The sequence below is a fragment of the Nicotiana sylvestris genome, chromosome 6 (assembly GCF_000393655.2).
Source record: "Nicotiana sylvestris chromosome 6, ASM39365v2, whole genome shotgun sequence".
In the NCBI taxonomy this organism is placed as follows: Eukaryota; Viridiplantae; Streptophyta; class Magnoliopsida; order Solanales; family Solanaceae; genus Nicotiana; species Nicotiana sylvestris.
In genome coordinates, this window is record NC_091062.1 from 180054995 (window position 1) to 180066950 (window position 11956).

The 11956-nt window shown below is 37.0% G+C and overlaps 1 non-coding gene across 1 annotated transcript; it reads right to left on the reverse strand.

The window, feature by feature from the left end:
• Nucleotides 1-6250: 6250 nt before the first annotated feature.
• On the reverse strand, nucleotides 6251-6357 carry LOC138872318 (small nucleolar RNA R71). The gene has a single exon (XR_011400775.1). It is a non-coding gene; the product is annotated as a small nucleolar RNA R71 (small nucleolar RNA).
• Nucleotides 6358-11956: the final 5599 nt, after the last annotated feature.

The window sequence follows — 11956 nt, forward strand, 5'->3', positions numbered from 1 at the left end:
CATGAATCAACCTCCAATCCAATCTTAATGAACTTAAGAATTTCAAGCTTCTACATTCGATGCCAAAACATACCAAATCACGTCCGATTGACCTCAAATTTTGCACACAAGTCATATTTGACATTATGGACCTACTCTAACTTCCGGAATAGAAATCTGACCCTGATATCATAAAGTTCACTTCCGGTCAAACTTCTCAAAATCTTCAAATTTATATCTTTAGACAAATGACTCCAAATGACCCACAGACCTCCGAATTCACTTCCGATCGCACTCCCAACACCAGAATCACCATACAGAGCTACTCCTAGACTTGGAATCCCAAACAGACATCGATAACACTGAAATGCACTTCAACCCAAACTTATGAAATTCTTCCAAAAATGCTAACTTCTACTATAGGTGCTGAAACGTTCCCAAGTCTTCCAAAACCCGATCTGGACATACGTCCAAGTCCGAAATAATCATACGAACCTGTTGGAACCTTCGAATCCTGATTCCAAGGTTGTTTACTCAAAAATCCAATTTTAGTTAATTATTTCATCTTAAAGCTTCCGGAATGAGAATTCTCTTTCCAAATCAACTCTGAATTCCCCGGAATTCAATTCTGACCATGCGTACAAGTCATAATACCTAAAGTGAAGCTGCTCATGGCCTCAAACTGCCGAACGACGCACTAGATCTCAAAACGACCGTTCGGGTCGTTACACTATTGGAGAGGGATTTTTTCGTTGTCATAGTAAGGTAAGTAATTACTACTTAATGTGAGTTTAATACACGGATTTTGGGTAGATTTTAACATATAAATGGTGGAAATTATAGGATTTAGTTGAAAATCCTAGGTTTTATCAAAAATGAGATTAGACCATGAAAATGATTATGAAATTGAGTAGAAACTATATATCTAGGATCGTGAGGTTATGGGTAACTATTATTTGCAGAAAGTTCCAGAATCCGGGCATGTGGGCTCGAGGGTAAATTTTAGGAATCTTTCAATTTGGGTTGGGTAATTACTCTAACAGTTAAATTATAGACTTTTGAGCATATATTGATTAATTTATATAATATTTGGCTAGTTTCAGATTTCATGGCACCGATTTGAGGCTTTAGTGTGAATTGTGGACCGGAAAGAGAACTTTAAAATGAGATAAGTCTCTTGCCTAACCTTGTAAGAGGGAATTATCCATGTAGGTGCTATAAGTGATTGTTTGCTAATAATTGTGAGTGCTATGTGCGCACGATGTGATGAGAGTCCGCATGTAGCTAAAATCATGTTTAAGTCCGGATAGTTTTAGGAATCTACCATGTATTTCTTGTATTATTTGTACCCAACTTGCTAGTTTAATTACTTAAACTGTATTTGAAATCCGATAAAGGATTTGTAAAGACTGAGCTTCACTACTTTTATTTTTGGCAGGTTACTTGACTGTTGGTGGAAATTATAGCTTCCTTAAGTATTATTCTTATTTAGTAGCCGTTATTCGGAGTTCGTACAGTATTCTCTCTTCCTGTGGATTGGACCGAACTCCTGGGAAGTATAATAGATGCATATATGGTTCGTGTCGATCGACCCTCGGCAATGTACACATTATTCTGGATCGAGTCATATGACCTCGGCATAATTCGTTCGTGATATTTATTGGAGTCCGACTATACTTGATATTTCTTCCATGACTTGAGAACTTGTAATTGCTTGATGGCTCTTATTTGTTAAAATTAGTATGTGATAGTTGGAGACTCTAACCGATATTTAGTTGAAGAACCACTTAGTTATTGTTCATTAATTCGTTATTATTAATATACTCCATGCTTGTGTATAATTTGTGCACACTAAGTGTCGATGTTGACCCCTCATCACTATTTCTTCGAGGTTAGACTAGATAGTTACTGGGTACATGTTGTTTATGTACTCACACTACACTTCTGCACTAATCGTGCAGGATCTAAGGTAGGTGCATCTGGCGGTCATTCAGGCATGTACCACCGTTACCCATAGGCTTAGCGGTGAGCCGCTCTTTATGCATTTTCTGCGGCACCCAAAATCTCTTCTTATTGTATTTATTTTCTATCTATCTTACTCCGGACAGTAGTATAAAAGGTTTTGTGTATTCTACTAGTTTGCTCATGCACTTGTGACACGGCTTTGGGGATATTCTAGTAGATATTATATGGGTTTGTGTATTAAATCCACTATTTTATCTCTTTCCTTATTTTATGCTTTACATTACTACAATCACCTATTAATCGTTCTATTATGAAATAAAATTAAATACTATTGAAATATTAAAAAGCAACAGTTTCATAGATAGTTCACCGTTGGCTTGCCTAGCAGCAACATTGTGTGCCATTACAACCTATAGTGGCAATTGGGTCATGACACATTTTATTACTCTATCCATGTCCAAAAGAGACTTATTTTTTCTTTCTACCACACTACTTTATTATGGAGTTTCCAGTGTAGACAACTTAGTTGTAATCTCTTATTCTGATAAGTAACAAAAGACTTCTTTAGAGATGCTTGCCACTACAATCAAATTGCAGTAACTTAATATATTTTCTTGGTGCTTCTCTGTTTGAAATATTAAAAACCTTGAATTACTCAAATCATTCAAACTTACGGTGCATCAAATAAATATATTAATATTTTGAGTAACTATTTATCAATATCACAAAATACACAAAACTATCTCTTATCAGTATATTCATTTAACCATACAAACCAGAAGAGATTCATTCTAGCTTATCACCAGCTTTATTTTCTTTTGAAGGGAAACATCCTTTAGTCAAATTTCCTTCCAAATAGGATCCACAAGTTAGTAATGCCTCTACTTGCAATAAACCTTAAGGTTCATCATTGACCAACTTAAATTCATATCCAGATAAATATATCTAAGACGCAAGTGTACAAATAAGTTCTACTCAATTTTTAAGAGAACACATTTTCTCTTATGAGGTAGACTAACATTGTTCAGTTCACGAGAGATATTAATTAATAATAACAAGGTCATGAATCCATGTAATACAAGAGATAAAATATTTATCAAGCTCAATAACACAAGAGTTATTTGAAAAGTAAACCAAATATTCATCTCTTATTTTGCCTAAAAATCGAAATTAAATTCTTTCTAAGAAAAGGTATATTTATTGCATCCTTTAAATTAATGTCTTATCACCGTGAAATAAAATTTTAAATAGTAATACGATAAATTTAATGAAATCTTTGTAGAGTTGAGATATAAAACACTAAATAGATCATAATAAGTCAAAACTCTAAATAATAAAATTCAGACTGCATTATGTATATATATATACACACATACATGCATCTCGAATAATAAATTCCGATTGGAAAAGAATCATTCATGTAAAGTATATTATATAATGCAAGAATTACACAATCCAAAAATAAATAGAACCAACTCAGATGGAGAGTATACTATTATTTTCAGTTAATTGTACATAACCATTTAATACAAAATTTTCGAATGCACCACACATATATGTATTCATGCATCTTGAATAGCAAATTTCGATGAGAAAAGAACTACTCATGCAACATACATATGTAATGCCAGATTATTCACTCTAATTAATTACAATAAACCCAATTCAGATGGAGAGAATTATGTCTATTTAGGTCAAGTGAACATCATAATTAATAGCTCTAGTTCCATTGATCCAACATATATACTTAGATGGAGAGTAAGTACATGATATCAATTACTACTATTTCACCTAGTGAGCTTACAATAAATTTATCCGATATGGATAAAGACCTAAAATCAATGCGTAAATTTAATACTTACTTGAAATTAATAGTGGAAGACCATTCAAATATATTTGCATCACCACTTAATCATGACTGCATTTTAATTACAAAATTGATTTTGTAAAGACTCGATTGGTCGTTTTACTTACTAGATCCCCATTTCCCTAATTAACTTTCTGTATGTGCTTTTACTGTTTTATGACTTGCAGGGATGGTTGGTTTAGGTTAGGAAGGGTTCGGATTGAAATAGGAACATTTAGTTCCTTAATAGTGGCCTAAGGTGAACAAGTTTGACTTGAGTCAATATTATAAGTAAACGGATGATGGTAGGCTATAATCTCGTGCTTTAGTCACTTATTGCACACTAATTCACTGTATGTTTTGCATTAATTTTGTGTTTTATGCCTCGTAGAAATGACTGAGCTATGTAGATATTATGGAATAAATTCAAGTGATTTGGAGCTTTGAAGTCTAAGTAAAATCCTAAGGGATCAAGTCAGGATTGCGTTCGAGGGTCAAGAACCATATCTGGATATCAAAAAAGCAAGAAAAAATATGTACTCTGAGAAATTTCCACAGCCGCGGCACGTGGGGCATTGCGGATGCCTATTTTATGTTGTCTGACAAATGTTGAGCTCTCTGGATTTTCCCACCAATGCCCTGCATGGTGCGTCGCCCCATATGGCGTGCCTGTGCAATCTTTACAGAGCCAATGTCCTATTTCAGCGAGGAGAAGGTGTTTTCATCTGGGCCCGACCATACATGGTATAAACACATGGAAAATGCTATTTTTTGGACTTTTAACATATATTCGACCTAAGGAGGCTAAGGAAGAGTGGGAGATGCAAAATCACAAGGAGTTCATCATTCAATCCTTACTCAAGACCTGAGTTTGGATCGTTTAATGTTTTCCTTTACTTTAAACATATTTGCGAGTAGTTGCTCCATATCTATGGAGTAGTTTCCTTTAGGATTTGATGGATTTGGTGTATTGATATTTTTTTATAGATTATAACTCTTGTAATGAATTATTTTGGATTATTTAATTGTTGCATCTATATCCACTTGTTCATGTAATCGAGAGAGCCATAACTTGTGATATCTTTGCATTATCTTGTTGGTTAAATTCATTAATTATTCTTAGTAATCGAAATAGGCTATTTGAATCATTGATTAAACCTAGTTAGGAGGATAATCGAGAGAGGTTCTCATAAAGACCAATTCACTACGAATTCTTGCATATCTTCACCGAGCGTAAATTGGTTACTTAATCGAGAGAGGAGTTTCTACTAAGCAATTGAACTAATAAACAAGTGAATTCGAGAGACTCACTTGAACATTAGAAGTGAATTAACTAGAGTTAAATCCCAGACAATTATCTTGCACCTATCCTATCAAAATCCTATTTTCTCCCATTGATATATTTCGTTGCTTATTCCTTGCTTCTATTGTTATTAGTCAATAGCTCTAGATTCTTACTTAATTGTAGTTTTAATCACATAAATTCCAACTGTTGATCATCTTGGATAGAAAATAAACTAGAAATTACAAAAATATTGTTTAAATCCGATCTCTGTGGATTCGATATTATATTATACTATAATCAACTAGCGAGCATATATAAGTGTGTTTTTTGCGCTCGTTAAATTTTGGCTTCGTTGCCGGGATTGGAAATCAATAATGTTTGAAATAGTTTGTAGTGCTAATTCAGGAATTTTTCTTTTTATTTATTTATCTCTTTTTACGTTGGGTGTTATTTGACTGTGCACAGGTTACAGGTTAAGATTGGTTCATAACTCGATCTTCTGGGAAGGAAGTTCTACCATACGAACCAGAGATAGAAAAACAACTGTGACAGTTGAAGAAGGAAAGAAATATAACCGAAATATCAGAAAATGTTAGGCAATCCTCAACTAAAGAAATTATGGCTGGAGATGATGAGAACGTTGATTTGGATGTGAGAAAAGCAACCCAACAGCGAGAAAACATTGCACGGGATGCTGAGGAAGAAGCTCTTACAGATGCACAAATTGTCTATGAAGAAGAGAGGGGTCAGAGAATTGCTCAAAATCAATCCTTGGCTGCAAATCAGTTTGGATAGCTCCCGGAGCTGGGAGATCACTTGGCAATTATGCTAGACCAGTTTGCAACAAAGAAGTATCAAGTGTTAGACCACCTCCAATTGTAGCTAACAATTTTGAGTTGAAGCAAGGATTGCTTCAAACCCTTCAGAACTGTTGTGTCTTTAGAGGAAAGATGAACGCTGATCCAAAAAACCATCTAATGGACTTCGAGGAGATTATGAACACCTTTCAATACAATGGTGTGTCACGAGATGCAATTTACTTAAGGGCATTCTCATTCACACTCAAGGATGATGCAAAGCAGTGGCTTCAAAGTTTGCCCCAAGGATCGATTAGAACATGGGAGAAGATAACCGGAATATTTCTTGATAAATATTTCTCCTTTGCTAAAACAGGCAACTTTAGAAGAGAAATACGTAACTTCTGCTAGAAAGATATGGAAACTATTTTTGAAGCATGGGAGTGGTTTAAAGAATTAGTTCGAAAGTGTCAACATAGTAGGATAGAACTTGTCATGCAACTCTAGGACTTTTGGGATGGATTGACACCGGCCTCACGTAGAACATTGAGCAATGTAACTGGAGGCCCGTTGATAAAGAAGACTCTAGAGGAGATAGTTACAATTCTAGATGAGTTATCTAAAGATGCAAATCAATGGCCCTCAGAGAGTGCTGAAAGGAGAAGATCGACTGGTGTTCACCAGGTTGATGCTAATACATCTGTGTAGGTACAGCTTGATGTTATGGCCAAAGAAACATGGAAGATGACCTTAGCTACAATACAGAGTGAACCTCATGCAACTTATGATATATTTGGAAGAGGACACCCTACTCATGAGTGTCAAGCCTCAACTGAGGAAGTGAATGATGTGGGGAACTATAATTTTAGTGCAATGGGTCAGAAGCACCCTAGTTTTTCATGGAGTTGACCTGGGGGTACTGCAAATGCATGGCAACAAAACAACCCCAGATTTGAAGGACAGGGAGATCCAGTCTTCCAAAATCAGCAGAGGCAGCAGTTTCAGCCTCAATAGTCCAATCAACCTGGACTAGAAGATCTAATGAAGGCATTATTGTCAAGATAGATGAGATGCTAGAAGCTCATGGAGAAGCTATCAAAGAACCTGGCACATCTTTTCGAAACATGGAGAGACAAGTGGGACAAATTGCAATAATATTATCTAAGAGGGTTCCAGGAACTCTCCCAGCTGATACTCAAAGAAATCCCAAAGAAACAGTGAATGTTGTGACTTCGAGAAGCGGGCAAGTGTTGAAAGATCGCACTCTGATCAAAAAATATGTGATACATGAAAAGGAAAGTGGGGAGCAGTTGAAGAATGATATTGATAAGAAGAAGAAAGGCAAGAAGGGAGCTGGAAAAAAGAAAGAAGAAGGGGGAAATTTCGAGATGGGAGGAATCAAATGAGAGCAAGCATATGCCTACTCCACCTTTTCCCCAAAAGCTGTATAGAGAAAATCTAGACAAGTAGTTTGAGAGATTTCTGGATATGCTGAAATAGGTTAACGTAAATTTGCCATTCACAGAAGTGCTCTCATAAATGACGGCTTATGACAAAGAACAGAAAGTTAGAAGAAACCTCAGTGGTCAAGCTCACAGAGCATTCCAGTGCAATCTTGCAAACAAACTCCCACAAAAGTATGGATATCCAGGGAGTTTTACTATACTTGCACTTTAGGCACTATTAATTTTGATAAGTCTTTATATGATTCTGGTGCCACAATTAACTTAATGCCTTTATCTATTTACAGGAAACTGGAGAATGAGATTGGAGAGATAAGGTCAGTACCAATATCCTTGCAGCTGGTAGACCAAACGACTATGATACCCGAGGGGATAGTGGAAGATGTGTTGGTTCAGGTAGATAAGTTTGTATTTCCTGTAGATTTTATAGTGGTAAAACATGGAGGAGAATAAGGAGGTCCCCTTATCCTAGGAAGACCATTCTTAACAACGGGTAGAGCTATATTGGATATACATGAAAGAAAGCTCATGCTTAGAGTGTTTGAGGAGACTGTGACTTTTAGGATGAATATAGAAACGGGCGCGAGAAAAGAGAAGCCAGCTGCAAGTGTTTAGTGGAAAGTAAAGAGTTCGAAAAAGAAGACCATAATGAGTGAAAAAGATAAGTGTGGGGTGTATCCCAAGAAGGCTTAGAAGACACTATCCGCATGGATGTGCGCATTAGTTCGGGCTAGAAAAAAAGGGCATGACTTTGATTCAGACCCCAACTAGAGATTCGGGGAAGTTTTCTTTGTCTTATGCTTTTTAATTGTGTGTCATGGGACATGCCACAACTTAAAGTGTGGGGTGGGGGAATATTTGTATGTTGTATGTTTATTAGTTTTAGTTTGCTTTTGCTTTTTAGGAGTTAGAGATAGAAAAAAGGAAATTTGAAAAAAAAAACATAAAAATTTTAAAATTTTGATTTTTCCCGATTCGACGGGTTTCTTGAGGGATTAAAGTCGAAAGCAAAAAAATATTTTCTTTTTTATGTAGTGTAATAATTTCCCCTTGGTTTTTTTTGAGATGCGGTTCATTTCCAAGGATTTGTTTTAACCGGATGTAGTTAATTTTTGTTTTTATTAGGAGTAGGAAACCTTGTGCTATGATTTGAAGTGAAGGAAATATCTCTTAACTTTATTATGCCTTGAGAATTGAGAGTGCTTTAGTTGTGATGCTTAGGCTCAGTTTTGTAACTTGCATAAGTACCTTAAATTGTATGATTTTAACTGCGCTTAACTGCTTTGACTAGAGTGTCTAGATAATCCAATCTTGAGTGAGTTATGTGCCATGTGTGTGTGAGGTTTTTGTATTATTCAGTGCATTGCATTTGATGTCTAGAACTTGCCTCGTATGTTTGCGAAGCGAAATAGTGGTTTTATTTAGTCTTGGAAGTGATATAGGCAATTCTTTGTTGAGCCAATTATATGCGTTTACCCACCTGATTGTTATGTATCTTAATTAACCCCTTTGAGCCTATAATCTAATTTATTTGGTAACCACATTACAAGCCTTACCCATTTGTTTGAATTTACCATCTATTTGAACCTTGTACCTCTCATGAGCACTTAAATTTGTTATGAGCTTTGTAAAAGTTGAAGTGTGGGGTGCTTGATTTGGCTTTTGAGTGGAACTAATGAAACAAGGAGAAAGGTGGACTGTTTTGATAAAGTAAGAGCCACTTGAATTGAAAAAGAACGGAAAAAAATAAGTGTATTTTGTTAAAAATATTCCTGGATAGTTGTAATTCTTGATGTATTTGTCCTTAAAGAAGTAGGGAGTTAATGTGTATTGATGTGAATGTGGAGTTTTGGTTTGACATAAGTGTTTGGTTTTGAATGCTAAATTATATGTATAAAAGTGCTTAGGGAGGTGTAGTCACTCTTATATACAAATGTATCCTACCCGTCCCAAAGCCTACATTATAACCAAATAAAGTCCCATATGATCCTTGGCTGAATGAGCTCAATTAGTAGAGTAATACACTAAGGGCATGTCACGACCCAAAATCGACCCAGTCGTGATAGCGCCTATCGTGAAACTAGGCCAGCCGACACAACTCCTGAATCAACCATTTTCAGATAAAATGTTGTTTTTATACAACTTATAAACAATAATTCTCATAATGAAATTTTTGAAGAAAAGTGCGGAATAATTACACAAGCCCGACATCGGAGTGTCACTAGTCATGAGCATCTACCAAGGTCTGAATACAACAAGAGTCTAATAAATACAGTAATGAAAATGAGAGGAAGGAAAGCAGTGCTGCGAACGTCTTGCAGCCACCTTGCTAACTCTGATGACTCCGCCTCTGAGCAATCAACACCCGCTACTGGGTTCCGAAATACCTGAATCTGCACACGAGGTGCAAGGAGTAATGTGAGTACTCCAACCCAGTAAGTAATAAGAGTAAATAAAGACTGAGCAGTAAGAAAATACGTCAACCACGTCATAGCCCACAGTGATTACAACATGTTCCCAAAACAGGATACCATTAAAATCATTTCGTTAAACTCCTGACTTCAGTAAAATCCTATAAAAATTATCGTTCTAACCTTTTCAATATAGGTTTAATGAAATATATGTACATAGTTGATGTAATGAAAATCATAATCGGCCCTTCGGGCAAAACATAGTTCGTATATAGCCCATCGGCAAAACAGAAATTCATGCCCATTTCATAACTTAAAACTTCAGTTTAAATGAAAGTTGTTTAAAGCGTTTGCTCAACATTTTCAATAGAGGCTCGGTCTAAAGATGAGTGAAAGCAGTAATTAAATCAACATATTCGATAGAAACTCACTTTAAGGAGGAGTGAAAAACAGTAAGTTCATAGACAGACCCCTGAGGCAAAGCATCACTCATGTACATGTATATCTATAGCCCCTCGAGCAAACCTCTCAGTCACTCATGACTCATTCTTACCGGTCAACGCTCACACTCAGCACTCACACTCAATACGTACCATATAGTAACCGCTACGGCGCACAGCCCGATCCATATATCGCTGCGGCGTGCAGCCCGATCCATATATCTCGTCGACAGTGCTCACTGGGGGTGTGCAGACTCCGGAGAGGCTCCTATAGCCCAAGCACTATATCTCTGCGGCGTGCAGCCCGATCCAACATATCGCTGCACCGTGCAGCCCAATCCATATATATATATATATATATATTGTGGCGTGCAGCCCGATCAATAAGTATATAATCCTCACAACCAGGCTCTCGGCCTCTCTGTCATTAACCTCACAATCAGACTCTTGGTCTATGTTAGTCATCAACCTCACAATCAGACCCTCGGTCTAGCTCAATCATCAACCTCACAATCAGACCCTCAGTCTAGCTTGGTCATCAACCTCACAATCGCTCGAGTCATCAGTAAATCAGGGAACTCGGCCCAAACAATTTTTCACATTTTAAGAAGTAAAGTGATAAAATCAGATTTAAACGATAACAGGTAAACATGACTAAGGATATGCTTTCAAAACAAATAGAGTGAGGAAAAATAGTGAAAATGCCCCCAAGGGTCTACACAGGTCGGCACAAGGCCCCAAACATGGCATACAACCCAAAATATAATATCAATCTCTAAAACATGGAATATCATAAGATTCAAATCAAATACGCGACTTAACAGTCATACGGGACGGACCAAGTCATAATCCTCAATGGTGCACGACTCCACGCTCGTCATCTAGCGTGTGTGTCACGTCAAAGTAGCACAACGATGTGAAATCTGAGGTTTCATACCCTCAGGACAGCATTTACAATCATTATTTTCCTCGATCTGGTCCAAGCTCTAGCCCGTGATGCCTTTGTCCTCATAAATCGACCTCTGGATGGTCCAAATCTAGCCACAATCAGTACATAATCATTAAAATATGCTAAAGAAACAAATCCCACTCGAAAATATCCAATTTACATCAAAAATCCCGAAATTGCTCAAACCCGGCCCCGGGCCCACATCTCGGAATCTGATAAAATTAACATCAATGGAATCCTCAACTTCTCACGAGTCTATATATACCAAGAACCTCAAAATCGGACCTCAATTGCCCCATCAAATCCCTAATTTACACTCTCCAAATTCAAGCCCTAATTCTTAAATTTTAGGCTTAATTTCCATGATTAATTAGATAGAATTCAAGAATCGAGTATTTGAGTACAAAAATCTTAACTCCAGGTGTTATCTCTTGAATCCCTCTTCAAATCTTCTTAAAAAGCACCAAAATCGCCCAAAAATGGTGAAAGTTAGCTCCAAAATCGCGGGCAATGGCTATTTAAACATTCTACCCAGGCATCAAAAACCTTCTTCGCGAACGCAGTCAAAGCCTCGCATTCGCGAAGCACAATCCAGCTTTGTCCAAAAATCCTTCTTCGTGATCGCATCTTTCCACTCGCGAACGCGATGCTTCCTCATACTAACCCTTCACGATCGCGTAACCTCTCTCGCGAACGCGATGAATTAACACCCTGAAGCTCAACTGCCCAATCCTCTTACGCGAACGCGGTCCACTTCACGCGAACGCGATGACCAATCACACAGCCCTTTGCGAACGTGGAGCCTTCCTTGCGAATGCGAA